This window comes from Bubalus bubalis, chromosome 16 (assembly GCF_019923935.1).
Source record: "Bubalus bubalis isolate 160015118507 breed Murrah chromosome 16, NDDB_SH_1, whole genome shotgun sequence".
NCBI lineage: Eukaryota > Metazoa > Chordata > Mammalia > Artiodactyla > Bovidae > Bubalus > Bubalus bubalis.
The window spans coordinates 49,905,912-49,922,960 of record NC_059172.1 but is presented as its reverse complement, the minus strand read 5'-3'; the positions used below and the strand labels follow the sequence as shown (position 1 = coordinate 49,922,960).

Here is a 17,049-nt window from a genome sequence, read left to right as displayed (position 1 = left end):
CTATATTTACCTATGTCCGCAAAGTAACATCTCTGCTTTTTAATAAGCTGTCTATGTTTGTCATTGTTTTTCTTCCAAGGAGCAAGAGTCTTTTAATTTCATGGCTACAGTCGCCATCTGCAGTGATTTTGGAGCCCAAGTAAATAAAATCTGTCACTGTTTCCATTATTTCCGCATCTATTTGCCATGAAGTGATGGGACTGGATGCCATGATCTTAGTTTTTTGTATGTTGAGTTTTAAGCCAACCTTTTCACTCTCCTCTTTCACCTTCATCAAGAGGCTCTTTAATTCCTCTTTGCTTTCTGCCATAAAGGTGATATCATCTGCATATCTGAAATTATTGATATCTCTCCCCACAGTCTTGATTCTGGCTTGTGCTTCATCCAGCCCTGCGTTTCTCATGATGTACTCTGCATATAAGTTAAATAAGCAGGGTGACAATCTATATTGCATACTCCTTTCCTAATTTGGAACCAGTCTGTTGTTCCATGTCTGGTTCTAACTATTATTTCTTGACCTGCTTACAGGTTTTGAAGGAGGCAGGTAAGGTGGTCTGGTATTCCCATATCTTTAAGAATTTTCCAGTTTGTTGTGGTCTACACAGTCAAAAGCTTTAACATAGTCAATGAAACAGAAGTAGATGTTTTTCTAGAATTCTCTAGCTTTTTCTATGATCCAGCAAATGTTTGCAGTTTAATCTCTAGTTCCTTTGCCTTTTCTAAATCTAGCTTGTACATCTGGAAGTTCCTGGTTCACATACGGTTGAAGCCTAGCTTGAAGGATTTTGAGTATTACTTTGCTAGTGAGGGAGATGAGTGCAATTGTGCAGTAGTTTGAGCATTCTTTAGCATTGGCCTTCTTTGGGATTGGAATGAAACCTGACCTTTTCCAGTCCTGTGGCCACTGTCAAGTTTTCCAAATTTGCTGGCATATTGAGTGCAGCACATTAACAGCATCTCATCTTTTAGGACTTGAAATAGCTCAGCTGGAACTCCATCACCTCCACTAGCTTGTTTGTAGTGATGCTTCCTAAGGCCCACTTGACTTCACACACCAGGATGTCTGGCTCTAGGTGAGTGATCACACCATCTTGGTTATCCAGGTCATTAAGATATTTATTGTATAGTTGTTCTGTGTATTCTTGCCACCTCTTCTTAATATTTTCTGCTTCTGTTAGGTCCACACCATTTCTGTTCTTTATTGTGCTATTTAGGACTAGAACTTCTCCTAGTCTGGATTGAGTTGTACTATGGCTTTGAAATACATAACAGGTTTAGATGACTTAATCCTTAAAAAAAAAAAAAATTAAATGTTAATAACTTTTATAGTGATTACATGTTTAAAATGATATAGTATTTTGGATATATTTAGTTAAGACATTATTAAAATTAATTGCACTGATTTCTTTTTACCCCCCCTTTTTTTTTATTGGAGTATAGTTGCTTTACAATGTTGTATTAGTTTCTGCTGTGCAGCAAAGTGAATCAGCCACATGTATACATATACCCCCTCTTCCTTGGATTTCCTTCCCATTTAGGTTACTACAGAGCACTGAGTAGAGTTTGGTGTGCTATAGAGTCTGTTCTCATTAGTTACCTGTTTTTTACATAGTAGTGTGTATATGTCAATCCCAACCTCCCAGTCCTTCCTACCTCCTCTTTTTGCCCTTTTTAATGTGACTGCTAGAAAGTTTAAAATTGCATATGTGGCTCACATTATATCTCATCCGACAGTGCAGCTTTAGGGTTGAAGTCAATCCTGTGGGCCAGTTCAAAAAGTTTATGGTATTTACCTTGCAGATTAGAAAGGTGGGTTTTACATTTGAGATGAACATTCAGAAGAGTTATTCTGAATCATTTAACTTAACCTTGAATGTTTGCAGTATTTGAAGTGGGAATTTCATGCAATTTGGTCTGAAGGGCAAGTGCAACTTATCTATTATTTTAAAAGAAAATCGTTTAACATCTCTAGGTGGAGCAAGGAGGAAGCCTAAGTGAGAAATTGCTTTGCTCAGATTGGATTTTTACTGCAGAGCTGCCAAGCCCAGAAGACAGCAGTTTATAGTGAACACTACCGTTCGTTTTTTAACTGTGGACATGGGATGAAGCGAAATAGCAATGGAAGCACGGCTTACCCTTTTTCCTAATCGTTTTTGACCTCTCTCTAGGCCTCTGCTTTCTCTCTCTTCCCTTGATGTTGTTTGGTGATTACAGTGTGTGAGGCCCAGTCAGGCACTCACAGAGTGAGGTTAAGAAAGGCAGATTTAGCTACCAAGCAGTGGCCAAGTTGGAGTAGCACTGGTCCCTGAATTTCTCCTTAAATGGCAGCATTCTTGGGAATTCAGACCATTTTCTTCATCAACAAAGTAGTAGTGCTGAAAGCTCTTGTGTCTACCTCATGGTGGGATTATGAGAAATTAAAAGGCAGGAAGTCCAGAATATACAAATGATTGATAGTAAAAGCCCAGAAGATCAGTTTCCCCTTCTGTTAATAGTTTCTGTGGCAAATAGTCTCACTTCTCTAGGCCTCAGATCTTTCTCCTGTTGAAAACTAAGGGAATAGAATAATTCAATATAGTTAAAGAGACCCAAAGTCTGACCCCAGATTGAATTCCCATTCTGCTACTGCTAACTGTGTGACCTTGGGAAACCTACTTGACCTCTCTGTGCCTCAGTTTCCTTATCTGTAAAATGAGGATAATAGAACCTATTGTGGGGTTAACTGAATTAACACCTGGAAGGTCCTTTGAACAGTGCCTGGAAGACAGTAAATACTGCGTGAACACTGGATTCATTCAGTCAACAATATTTTTTCAGTACCTCTTACGTGTCAGTTGCTGTTATAAGCACCAGGAAGAGCAGTGAACAAAGCAATAAAACTCACTTTAAGAGAGTGCTTTTATAGAGGGATTTAAGGTATATTAATTATAGTCAAAGTATGTCACTATCTTAGGGGCCTGCATGCACAGTACCGCTTTATTTATTGGGTTTTGACAATATAAGATCCCATTTTTAAAAAAAATGTTCTAACTGCTAACTAAAAAAAACCAAGGCAAATACAAATCCTTGGGTTTCATTCCTAGCTTACCTACTTCTTCACTGTGTGACCTTGGACAAGTTTTATTAACTCTCTACGGCTTTGTTTCCTCATATATAAAAAAGTTAATGAATAATATCTTGCACAAAGGAGAGTGCGAGCATTGTGTTACATCAAATGAGACAATGCCTGTAAAGCTCTTAGCACGTTTGACCCCTAGTAAGTGTTCTAGAAACGTTAGCTGTTACTGCTATTGCTTCTAGTTCTGGAGATTCTGGAAGTCAGTGGTTCTAAATTAAAAGTTTCCCCAGGCTGGTATAAGGGAAAATTGAAGCATGTTCTCCTGTGGTGCCCCTCTCCCTGGGAAATGTGGTTCAGAAGTGCCCCAGAAACCTTTTCTTTTTTTTCTAGAGAAAAAGAGAGATCCGGAATTTCTGTAGAGGCGCCCAAAGATGGAGCGGGTTGCCTGGAGAGGTAGGAGTCCCTCATCATTGGGGGTGTCAAAGCTAGACAGTCAGTCGGCAGGGTTATTTTAAAGGGGTCGTCCTTGGGTTTGTTGTTTTGAAGACTGCTTCCGGCTCTGAGGTGATGGATCGTTTGTTTGGTAATCAACATTGGGTCCAGCTAGGTAAGGTATCTTTAATGAGAGGTACCCAATCATCCCAACAGCTTGGGGTACTTGTTTCTAAAGGGCAGCTGTGACTTCGGGACACTCCCTCCCCACTCCCCCCAGCCAGGAGGGGCACTTGGCCTGATAGTGCTGCTAATTCTTCTTCTTCTGAGTATAGATATTTCTTGGACACAGGTGCTAGGCTTGAGCCCGAGAGAGGCATGTTTCTCCCTTACCACACTGTATCCGGAGAGTAGGGGTACCTGAGTCTCGGTGCCACAGTCCTCCTTTCACTCCCTTTTCTGGGGACGGAGTGGACTGAAACGGCTTCAGAGCCGAGTGGTTAGTGGAGGAGCTCACCTGTGTCTGGCCCATTAGGCCAGCTCTAGCAGAGCCACAGCCTGCTTTTAATTTTGGTCTCAATTATTCTTCCATTTTGTTTGCTACCTTGGACTTGCCTACAGGAAGTGAAAAAGCAAACGGACTGTGTTTTCTGGGTTCATTTGCTCTTTTCTTCTTTTTTAAATGATAAGCAGTTTATTTGCTTTAACAGAACCATTTCCTGAGTGTCTGCTGGTTCAAAGCACATGCTAGCCACTGTTCTTCCATTCCTTCAAAGTGCCTACTGTGTGCCAGGCACACTGCTGGGGCCTGGAGCTGAGAAAAGACACAAGTGGTCCTTCTCTTGGAAGTAACAGTCCAGCAGGGGTAGATGGGCACTGATCTAAGGTTCTGTTTGTTTGTGAAGGGGAGACGACTCCCCTACCCCACAGGTGTCTGAATGTCTTCCCTATCCCTACCCTCCTTGTCCCGCCCCCAGTGGCCCTGGCTTTGATTTGGCAAGCCCGGCACATTGTCTGCACTCTTGGCTTTCTGACTCCCTTCTGTGACATTGCTGGATCTCATCAGATCCTGGGTGTCAGTGAAACGCCACTGGTCTTTGTCGCCTCACCCTGGTCAGTTACCTCTGCACAGGCAGCTCAGGGAAATCCCTACCCTTCACCCCTATATGTCTCCTGTGCCAGAGAAGCCTGTCACCCTTCATAATCTTTGCAGCAGACCAGGAATCCCCTGGCTTGTAATAGAAGGAAAGCTGGGAGGACGGACAAGAGTGACATGGGGTGTGTGTTGCCAAGGCAGCTGACCTGGGGGAACATGAGGAGATACAAAAGGAAGAACCAGTGTCTTTGAATGAGCTGCTTTATGAGAATGACTTTTAAAAATGAGACTTTATTTTTTTTATAGCAGTTTTAGGTTCACAGCAAAACTGAGCAGAAGGTACAGAGATTTCCCACCTACCCCCTACCCCTACATATGCCCCAGCCTCCCCGGTTATCAACATTCCCCGCCTGAGGGGCACAGTTCTCATAGTTGGTGAAGCTGCACTGACACATCATTATGACCGCAAGTCCATAGTGTGCATTAGGGCTTACTCTTGGGGCTGTGTGTTCTATGGGTTTGGACAAATGTTTAATGACTTTCAGAATGTATCTGCAGTGTTTTACGTCCACATTTTGTGAATCCTCTATGCAGTGTTCCTTAAACTTTGGACATCCCAAATTTCAGGCATTCCTGTTCAACCTCTGCATTTTTGCAGTAGACATATAAAATTGACTTAAAACAAACATCAAACAAGTGAATTTTAAAATGTAATTTTATATTCATTTTTTATTAACCTTCATAGCTCTTATCTACATTATTTATAACTATTGTTTTATAGCATTTATATTTTTACAAATGTTCTTGCCACATTGCCATCTCAGGTACCCTCAAGTATTTGCTCCATTCTTAAGGAGAGTCTGCCTAGGAGGTTCATGAATAATGGCCTTTCAGAGGTTTTCAAACCCCTTAAAACTGGCCAAAATTGTATTTGTCTTTTTTCTTTGGGGAAAACAGTTCAGGTTTTCATCATGAGGAAGGGCCAGGACCAAAGAAGAACCACAATTTGCAGTTCTTGGAATTATGTCTAATATTCATTTACAAAGATTTCATCTTCCCAGGAAGAGAAATCGTTTTCTAAAAAAAAAAAATGGAGTTTTTACTCATAAAACATCCTGTTTTTTTTTTTAATGAAGTACAGATAAACTGCAAATTGAAAATTGGTAATGGCCTTTCCCACATTCCCTCCTCATCTCTACCCTGTTTTCAGCCCTCAATGTGCGAACATTAATTCATCACAGGATGAGAGTGACTGCTTTCTGATCCAAAAATCGTGACATATGATCTGATAAAGAATCTGTGTGTATGTATCATGTCTTTCAGAGGTATAAAAGGAAAATTCCAGTTATACACTTAATGAAATGCCTTTATTAAACAGAAAATTGCAAAACAATTTTTTTAAGGGAGGGGACTATCCAGGAACATCCAGAATATAGGCTCACTGAAAATATAGGTCATTGAATGTTTCAGAGGAAAATAAGCAAAAGGAAAGCTGCATGTTAGGACAGAAATAAAACATGATAAAGTGTCTTTGCAAAAAAGCACCATCGTGCTAGATCACACAAACCACAAGGAATGTGATGCTGGTATAAAAGTGGACCCCGCCACAGGTCTTTCTCTGCCTCTGGGGTAACACACCAGGCGGGGACACAAAGGACGCTCTGTTAGTTCTTTCCAGCTCAGCCCATCAGCCTTAGAAAGAGTCATAATGTCTCTATGTGTGTCCTGTCACCTTTCACCAAGGATTCATGAACAATGAGGCTTAGTGGTAAAATAAAGAATCTGCCTGACAATGCAAGAGATGTGGATTTGATCCCTGGGTGGGGAACATCCCCTGGAGTCAGAAATGGCAACCCACTCCATTATTCGTGCCTGGAAAATCCCATGGACAGAGGAGACTGGCAGGCTACAGATCATGGAGTCACAAATGGTCGGACAGGACTGAGTACGCATGCACGTCATGAACGATCGATACATTGATAAAACAAATAGGAATTTGAAATCCAGACTGGGGAAAATATAAGTAAGAAGAAGAAACCAAACCAAGGGGGATGGGTAGAATATAAATATGCATGCGTTAAGGGTCTTCATTATTGCTGAGCTTTACATTTGACTTGGTGCTTCCCGACAGTCAAAACAAAACTGGAACAAAGTAGGTTTTCAGGATTTTACTGTTAGAGAAGAAAAACACCGTAGTCATTAAGAGGAAGCTGAGTGCCTCCTGGTTTGTTCCTTTGAGTTTTGTATGTCGGGCCACTGAGGGTGTGAACAGTGTCCTCTAGCTTTCTTCTTTGTCTTATTAAGTCCTCATCATCTGGCAGCCCCTCGAACTGGGTTGATTCTCTCAGTTCAGGTGGCCACGGACCTCTCCTTTGTGGTACTTACCATAGAAGTACATTTACATCTACTCGTGAGCTTATTTTGACAGTTTGCCTTCTCTGCTAGATTTTAAGTCTCGCAAGGCCAGGGCCATGTTGCCTTCAGTGTTTGGCATAATCCTGGCACACTGAGCTCTCAGTAAATACTCGTCTGAACAAATGAGTAAGGCAGAAGCAGCCTGGGATTTTATGTGATCTTGTAGCACTCTCACAGAAAACCAAGGTTCTTTCAAGGGCACAAGCTATCTCTTGTCCAGAGAGCTCGACCACCTTGTCCAGTAGCTCTCAGAATGTCTCCAAGTTCATTTTACTCCACTGTATCCTTCAGAAATTGCTTCTAACAACCCTAGGGCACTGTGCGCCTGCTGTAAGTCCGATCCCGTAGTAGGCACTTGGTGCATGTTGATGCTTGCCCTCCCAGACGAGGGAAACTGAGGCTCAGGGGAGGGAGCGGGCTTGCCCAAGGCCACATAGCTGGTAAGAGAGTGTAGGCCTGTCTGGCGGCACTCAGGGAGGTCTGAGTGCATGCTGTTTCCTTTCTGCCTGCTGTGCTGAGCCTGAGCCACAAGTGCCTGTGTGAGTTATGGGTTCTTATCTCTTGGCAAGTAGAGCAGCACAGCACGGTGTTTCTGGCACAGGCCATTGCTGCTGTCTGACCGCTGTTACATTCCAGTCTCTCTTGAGTTGGGGAAAGAAAGCCCACACCTGGGGTTGGCCACGGCAGTCTCAGAACTCATTCGTCCTGGCTTTTGCACACAGAGAATGTGTTTATTGCTCTTGTCACGCTGTCTCCTGAACTGCAGGCGCATTAAAGTTGAATATTATTTTCATAAAAGTCACTAGGGAGAAAGACAGAAGAGAGGCACAATTTGGTTGTCTCGGGGAATAATTGGATTTGCCCAGTGATTGGGAGAGTGGAGGCGGGAAATGACAACGTGCCGGGACATACATGTGATGGTACGTTTGATTCCAGATTTGTCAGGCATGTGTTTTTAATTACTTTGTGTCTGTTGTCATTTTTTTACTAGAGACCTAATTTTTAGAATGGGGTTTATTATTATATTAAACTTTGTCTACTCTTTAAGACCGGCAAATGGGAGATTCTCATGGCTCAGTGTTGCCACCTACTGGGTACTGTGTGGAGTATCAGTCTTCAGAAAGAGGGCAATAAAACACATTTCAAGTTGCAACAAGGCATAATTTGATCTGTCTGTTCTTCCACAAGCTTGCAAGTCCTCAGGGTGAGCCTTGTAAGCATCTGTCATTACTGTGTGCTCTGGAGTGTCAACATACCGGTTCCATTGACTTCCGGTGATTAAAAAAAATACCGCTTTTCCTTTGCTTCTTTGAGGATGAACCACCTCAAAAACATTTGCTGCTTGCACATGGGGATCTGAATAATTGCTATAGTCAGGTTTATGTTAGAGAATGTTTCCGAAGAAGGCACTTAAGGGGATGCTTGTAAACGTGACGAGGCTTTTGGTTCCATCTTTGACCCACTAGTCTCAGTAAGGGTTTTGGCTCCTGTCAGTGATTTAGAAAACCTAATAATTTTTATGTCTCCAAAGTTGTGTTCCCAGGCTCCTGGCTATTTCATGTCCTAAAGCTTGTTTCTGCATTTATAAGAACACAAGAGAATAGCAGCGGGCATCGACATGCCTGTGCCTCTCTATACCAGAACAGGACTGACTGATTCCAGCCTTGTTTGTCATTTGGTTTAGATTGAGTCTTATTCTGATTTCCTTCAGTGGCTTTGACAAGTCTTATTTGCAAGATGAAACAGCGCAGTTATTGAACTAGCATCCTCCTCCTAGTTTGAATGGTAAGAGCCACAAAATCATCCATACATAAAAAGGACATAAGATTTCACCCATTTTCCCTATAAATTATTGTTTAGGCAAATAGGGACAAGAAAATGTAAAAAATGTAAGTGCTAGTTATTACCAGATTCATGTCTTTTTTTAACAAGAGATAAAATTTTTAAGTGTTTTACATAATAATTAGGGCATTTGCTCCCCCAACCTCCAATTAATATCCATGATAAACAACCTTTATTGATTACATAAATCTGAAAGCTTGGTATCCAAGTATGTCTGTGCTCAGTCTCAGTTGTGTCTGACTCTTTGTGACTCTATGGATTATAGCCCACTAGGCTCCTCTGTCTGAGAAATTCCAGGCAAGAATACTGGAGTTGAGTGTTGCATTTCCTGCTCCAGGGATCCTCCCAACCCAGGGATTGAACCCGTGTCTCCTGGATCTCCTGCATTGCAGGCGGATTCTTTACTGTCTGAGCTGCCAAAGAAGTGGGGAAACCCTAACTATGTGTCTGTCATCTATTGCTTTATCTTATTACACAGTGGATTCAAAGCAGCTTATGGGAAAGACATAAAATATGAATGAAAAATAAAACAATCAGCACCAACAAGAGTATAAATTATTCTAGGAGATTAAGCCCAAGGAGACAGGAGAATGCGAACAGCCTGGTACTGTTTCTGTTAAGCTAAAAAGCCACTTCATTTTACATGTTGATGTAGCCATTTTTTTAAAAAGCTGCTTGGAGGCTGCTTTCAGTTTTGGAAAGCTCTGTGTAAACACGGACAGCTTCATGTTCCTGACATTTCAGCTGAACTTTTAAAATTGCCTTTTTTTTTACCTTCCAGCCTCTACCTGACTTCCAGCACATACCCACTTCCTCTGAGCCAAGGTAGTGTCAGTACTGAAAGTATTTTATCAAATGAGGTTGCTGTATTTCTGGAAATGGTGTAGCCGGGAGGTCAGCTGGCCATTTGGGAAGCCTGAATGTGGGAGGCTTATTTTGGAAACCCTTTCATTATTATCATACTCTGGCCCTTGTGAGCAATTCCAAGACTTGCACCCGGATGGGCTTCGATGATAAGAGGACTGAAAAAAAAGAAGCATTGAAGTGGAAGAGGGGGGCAGAAGTCCTTTTCTCACAAGCCGGCAGCATGCCTGATAAACTTCTTTTCACGGCTCCTGAGTCCAACCTCTCCTCTAGGACCTCCAGCCTTGGTGTTGCCTTCCAGGGATCAGGCATGCTGGGGGTCATCTTGAGAGAATTTGGCCCAGTAGGCTCCCAGGAAGCTGGTCCGGGGTGGGGCTGGGGTACAGACTTGCCCAGACCACAGAGGGCAGCTTGTGCAGGGTGCTTTCAGCCTCAGAGCAGTGTGAGATGCCGCTCTGCCCTGGCTTGTTACAACCAACCAGAGGTCTGTAGCTGGAACAGCTCCTCTTCCAAAAAGCCAGGAATCATGTGATGATGAGACCCCTCCAATTACATCTCCAGCCCTGGCCTTCCCTTTAAGTGGAGGCTTCCACAGCTCACTGCTTTCAGGACTTGTCCACTCAGAAATCTAATAGATGCCTCAGACCAACAAGTCTCAAACTGAGTTCTTGGTTGATTTTAATGCCCTCCTTTCATTTGATTTTTTTTTTTTTTTTCCTTCCCCAGGCTTAACCATCTCAGGAAACTGCACTGGCATCCACTCTGTTGCTCAAATCAAAAACCTGGGAGTCTTTTTTGCCTGTCTCTTTCCTACACCCCTGTCATAAATCCCATCACTGAGTGCCCTTGGCTCTGCTACCAAGACATTTTGCACAGCTGCATCCCCTCAGCATTTTCACTGTTGCATTCTTGGTCAGCCTTCATCCTCTCTAGCCTGTTCTCCTGTGGTAGTCTCTTTAGCTAGTGTTGCTATTTCTCCCTACCTCTTTTCAATAAGAGAGGCACTGCAGCCAGACCATCTGGGTTTGCATACCAGATCCTCCACTTAATGTGATGAGCAAGTTACCTTATCTTTCTGTGCTTGGGTTTGGAATCTGTAAAACTGGGATAATAATAGTTCTCACAGAAAAAGTTTTCATGAGGATTAAAAGAGATCATACATGTAACGTTCTTAGGACAGTTCTGAGCACATAGTTAAGCACTAAAGAAATGTTAGGGATTTATTGTCCCCAGACCCCCACTCATCCTCCAAATAGCAGCTACAGAAGTCCTTTAAAAAGGCAACTTAGACCATGTGTCTTCCATCACAGTCTTTTCTTTTAAACCCTTCTGTGTCTTCTTATTGCATTTGGAAGAGAATATAATCTCCTACCACATATTACATGACCTCCATAACCTTCACTATCTGACTCCCCAGTTTCCTCCTTTACCATCCATCCTACTGGTCACTGAGCTCTAGCTTCACTGTCCTTCCTTTGCAGGAATGCATTTATTTTGCTCCCACTTTGCTGAAAGTGTTTCTCTACCAGATCTTAGTTTAAATGTTGTGGCTTAGGCCTTTCCTGATACATACCCTGAACCACCATTTCACTCTGTCAGGTCACTGCTTTGTTTCTTCATAGCAGACATCAGTCTCTGATATTATTTACTTGTTTATTATCTGTATTTTGTCCCTCTGTCTCTTTTGTCACTACCGTATCTCCTGTGCAAACAGTGCCTGATTATAAATGTTGTTGGCATGAACTGCAGCTCTCTAGGCTCCTCTGCCCTCCACTTTCTCCTGGAGTTTGCTCAAATCATGTCCACTGAGTCGGTGACACTATCTAACCATCTCATCCTCTGCCACCCTCTTCTCCTTTTGCCTTCAGTCTTTCCCAGTATCAGGGTCTTTTCCAGTGAGTCATCTCTTTGCATCAGTTGGCCAACATATTGGAGCTTCAGCAACAGTCCTTCCAATGAATATTTGGGGTTAATTTCTTTAGGATTGACTGGTTTGATCTCCTTGCAGTCCAAGGGACATTCGGGAGTCTTCTCCAGCACCACAGTTTGAAAGCATCATTTGGGCGCTCAGCCTTCTTTTTGGTCCAGGTCTCACATCTGTACATGACTACTGGAAAAACCATAGCTTTGACTATATAGACCTTTGTTGGCAAGGTGATGTCTCTGCTTTTTAATATGCTGTTTAGGTTTGTCATGGCTTTCCTTCCAAGGAGCAAACATCTTTAATTTCATGGCTGCAGTCAGCATCTGGAGTGATTTTGGAGCCCAAGAAAATGAGATCTGTCACTGCTTCCACTTTTCCCCCTTCTATTTGCTATGAAGTGATAGGACTAGATGGCATGATCTTAGTTTTTTGAATGTTGAGTTTTAAGCCAGCTCTTTCACTCTTCTCTTTCACTCTCATCAAGAAGCTCTTTAGTTCCTCTTCACTTTCTGCCATTAGAGGTCCTAATAAATGTTTATCTATTGACCAAGTAATGGAAACTGCCATAATTATTTAGTACTTACTATGTTCCACATACTTTCACAATTCTGTTACTTATTCCTCATTACATTATTAAGGGGATAGATATTTTAAAACCCGTTTTACAGTTGAGCAAATAGAATGGCTGAGAGAAGAAAAAACTTATCTGGGGCCAACAAGCTGGCAAGTGGTTAAGCCAAGATAATTTAACTTATATCTGGCTGAGTCCATGCAGTGTTTCTGTGATAAAACTAGTGAATTCATGGGGTTTGTACCTGGTGTATGAATGCCAAGTGAGTCTAGACAAGTATCAAGCTTTCATTATTCTCATCCTTTTAAAAAGATAACAGTTTTAGAGCCGTTCCTATGTGCTGATTCGTATTTTCTTTTTTCCTGGTGTTTTTCATCATGCCCTAGATTTGTTGCAATTTTGTTGAGGTTTCACAAGATGTAGCAATTGGATTCACTCAGTTTAGATTATGAATTGATTCCAGTCAGCACTCTTGCCTGGAAAATCCCATGGACGGAGGAGCCTGGTGGGCTGCAGTCCATGGGGTCGCTAAGAGTCGGACAAGACTCAGTGACTTCACTTTCACTTTTCACTTTCCTGCATTGGAGAAGGAAATGGCAACCCACTCCAGTGTTCTTGCCTGGAGAATCCCAGGGATGGGGGAGCCTTGTGGGCTGCTGTCTGTGGGGTCACACAGATTCGGACATGACTGAAGCGACTTAGCAGCAGCAACAGCAGCAGCAGCAGGGTGACGCCTGCTAGGAGGCTAGGAGAGATGGGTGTGTTAGGTCCTCAAATTTTTCAAAGTGTGGGCTCCAGGCCACAAAGAGCCAACTCAACTTGGGTTGCTTGCTAATATGGGATTCTTGGGCTCACCCTAGAATGAGTGGCATGAGATTCTCTAGGGGTGGACCCCTGGAATGTGCCTTTTTACAGTCAACTGAGGTTATTTTGATTAAAATGGATGTATGATGATCACTGGTCATAGATATGTTCTAGCTAATTAGGTGTTTTGTGATTTGATTTTGTTCTTGAATTTTTAAAAAAAAATTTGTAGAGCTACATATTTATTAATTTTTGATTTTTATCAAAACTTATTTGCATGGGTTTTAGTCACTGACCATGGAGCAAGCAGGCTTTTTTCCTATTCTTAATGACTCTCAAGCTCTAAGGCCCAGACCCAAGCTGGCTGCCTTGGTCAGTATGTTCAGTGTTTCCTGCTTAGGGGAACAGAGTGCCTCATCTCTGTCCTGGTGCTGTTGCTTGGCTATGTGTGTGTCGGCAGGGCATGGGCAGGGTTGAGGCTGGTCTGTTCTCGAGGGGGCTAGGTAGTTGTACAAGAGCAGACCTTCTCATACATTTGGTCCCATTAAAATTACTTTCAAAAATCAAGTTTGTTCTTATTACCTCCTTTCCAGAAACAATTCTGGACATACCAAAATCCCAGATCTGGCAGTCTGTGCTTCCCTCTTCTCTGTTTCCTCTCTAAACAAGGTCCCATGTTGTAATAGATGCCATAACAGTAAAATTAGCTTTATTAGACTCTAGGTGGACTTAAAATGTCACCTAATGGCAGCTCTGTCTGGCTGGGAAGTCCTGTGCTTCATTTTGAGCAGAGAATGCAGTTGGTTACTGTGCCTGGTAGGGGACTTAATGATTATTGAATTAAAGTGGCCAAATAATACAAGCATCCTTCATCTTTAGATGCTGCCCTGATGGTTCCTAGCTATTGTGTTTTGAGGAACCTGTGCCTCCAGCTTGGATTTTTAATCCCACCTGCCAATGGCACCCCACTCCAGTACTCTTGCCTGGAAAGTCCCATGGACGGAGGAGCCTGGTGGGCTGCAGTCCATGGGGTCGCACAGAGTAGGACACGACTGAGACGACTTAGCAGCAGCAGCAGCAGCCTTCTGTCCATGACTTAGGAGTTCCTGAGTTATGCCACAGGACAGAGTCAGCACAGCTATATTTCCCACCGCACCTCCCTCATCTGGTTTGCGAGCACTCTGTGTTCTCAGAAAGCTTGAAATATGAGGCAAATTGCAGTTTACCACCCTTGGGCCAAAGAACTAACAACTAATCAGCTCCTTCTCCTCCCCAAAGTTCTAGATCACTTTGTCCTAATACTTTTATAAAGAAAAAGTGAAAGTGTTAGTTGCTCAGTCCGGTCCAACTCTTTGCAACCCCATGGACTATAGCCCACCAGGCTCTTCTGTCCATGGAATTCTCCAGGCAAGAATACTGGAGTGGGTAACCATTCCCTTCTCCAGGGGATCTTCCTGACCCAGGGATTGAACCCGGGTCTCCTCCTGTGTTGCAGCCAGATTCTTTACCATCTGAGCCACCAGGGATATTCACCGCTTAAAAGAAAAGTAGAGCCTTTATTAGGCTGTTTAACATCAAGGAAACTGAGGCACACATCATTCATCTAGTTACTGGCTCAGCCCGGTCTGATTTATGGCCTGTGGCACCATCAGATATGGAAAAAGCAGGCTGAGTAGTTTTTGGTCCTCAGGACCAAGGGTATATGCTTTATATGTTCTCAGCTTATTAAGAGCCTAGAATATTTGGTAGAGAGTTTTAGGGGTAGGAGATCCATTAGCGAATGGTCGTGGCTGCTTCATTTTGGACCCTTTAATCTAAGCTTTAAGCATTATTATAAGCACAGCCCAGGAGGTAAATGTAAAAATAATTTTCTTGCCAGTTTTTCCTGCATGGTATCCTAGCGACGATGTACTGTCTGTCCTTGGGTGTTGGGGCACCAACTGGGGCAGTATCAGAGCTTGCAGAGAGAAGGGATATGAAAGGCCTGGTCAGAGTCACCCCTTTTAAAGTCAAGGCATAGTTTCTTTTTATCTTTTGGAGGATTTTTAACACCTTTGTTTTTAAGCAGTAGTTTATTTTCTGATTATCTCGGTAATATATCTTTATTGTCAGACCACTTGGAAAACACAGAAAATCCCAAGGAAGGAGATAAAAACTCTAATTCCAGTATTGTTAACATTTTGGTAATTGTCTTTTTTTTTTTTTTTAAGTTTTTTTATTTGGCTGTGCTGGGTCTTAGTTGTGGCGCACAGGATCTTTATTTGTGGCATGCAGGATCTAGTTCCCTGACCAGGGGCTGAACCTAGGCTCCCTGCATTGGGAGGGCCAAGTCTTAGCCACTGGACCACTAGGGAAGTCCTGGTAAATATACTTCTGGTCGTTTTTTCCTCTGAACTCTAATACAGTGCTTGGGTTCTTAACTCAGCATTTAAGGGGGGAAAAAAAAATCTCATGAAGTGAAGGTTACCCTAAGCCACATGGACAGTAATTTTTATGCACTCTAAAGTTGGGAAACCATTGAACTAGACTCAAAGAAAGAACAACAGAAAAATCTATATGAAAAGTCTGGGGGAAAAACCATTCTACCTTTAAGATTACTATCAAATCCCTGATGATAAGTGGATGGCAGTAGAGAATTGAAATGTATTCTTACCTGCCTGTAAGATTTATTCTGTTCTGTTTTAATATTTGGAGAAGGCAATGGCACCCCACTCCAGTACTCTTGCCTGGAAAATCCCATGGACGGAGGAACCTGGTGGGCTGCAGTCCATGGGGTCGCTAAAAGCCGGACAAGACTGAGCGACTTCACTTTCACTTTTCACTTTCATGCATTGGAGAAGGAAATGGCAACCCACTCCAGTGTTCTTTCTTGGAGAATCCCAGGGACGGGGCCACCTGGTGGGCTGCCATCTATGGGGTCACACAGAGTCGGACACGACTGAAGCGACTTAGCAGCAGCAGCAGTTTTACTATTAAGTTTCTTTAACTTTCATAGGTTAGTAGATTTACTTGTGAGGATGACATGCGATAGAGCCATCACATTTTGGTGTAAGAGGTGGGTTTGAATCATCCAGTAAGAAAAATGAGCACAGTACCATTCTACCATAGGTGCTCACCACCCCCCTCAAACCTACACACACACACACACACACACACACACACACATGCACACACAATTGGGATCATTTATCTTTTAATCTTCATCTCATTTTATTCAATAGTAAATATTCTGTATATCAGTTTTAAAGTTGCATATATTCAATTACAAAGATATACCACAGCTTATTAACCAATCATTTGCTTTTATAAATCTGTGTTCATTCATAATTATGTCTTGATAAATTCTTAGATGTGGAATTGATGTTTCAAAGGATATGTACACTTTTACAGGTTTTAAATCATATAGCTAATTTGTCCCCAGGAACATTATGTGTTTCTTTCAAAGTGTCTATTTCCCAGCATCACTGGAAATTATTATTCAAAAGAGTCTTTCACAGCATGCCTTTTGGATGACCCATGGCTTCTGTTCATTGCCTGGCCAATTTATCCTGGAAAGAATAAAAGAAATGAGTCTAGAGATGATAAATGCTTGTGGCCAGGTTCATGTTGAAGGAATGGGGACAGATGACAGGAAAAGGGTGAGCTTGGAGACCATTTCTTTACTCCTGCTTCCAAGTTATCTACAGCAGAGATCTTTTAAGTGGTGAATACTTAAAGGGCATATAGAGCTTTAAAAGCACATTCATTGATAATTTTTTAATTTGGAAAATGATTTGATGTCATCATAGATGCTACAGAGTAGAAATGACATTTGTATGTTTATCCAAAAGGGAGTACCGGCTTTTAAAAAAAAAATGTAGAAATGCTGTTCTAATCTAAGCCTTCATTTGAGATATAAAGAAACTGAAACCAGAGAGTGGAAGGCATTTCTTTAGAGGCATAGCCATACAGCAAATTGATGATGGAGTTGGTTCCCAACTACCTGTTCAGAGCTCAGTGATGACGTGGACCAGCCTAGTTCCGGGGAGATGAGAAAGCAGACA

The 17,049-nt window shown here is 42.3% G+C and overlaps 1 protein-coding gene across 9 annotated transcripts in view; it reads left to right on the top strand.

Annotated features, from left to right (window-relative positions):
• PLEKHA7 (pleckstrin homology domain containing A7) overlaps positions 1-17,049 on the top strand; it is a 229,650-nt gene that overhangs the window by 67,551 nt on the left and 145,050 nt on the right. The window lies entirely within an intron of this gene.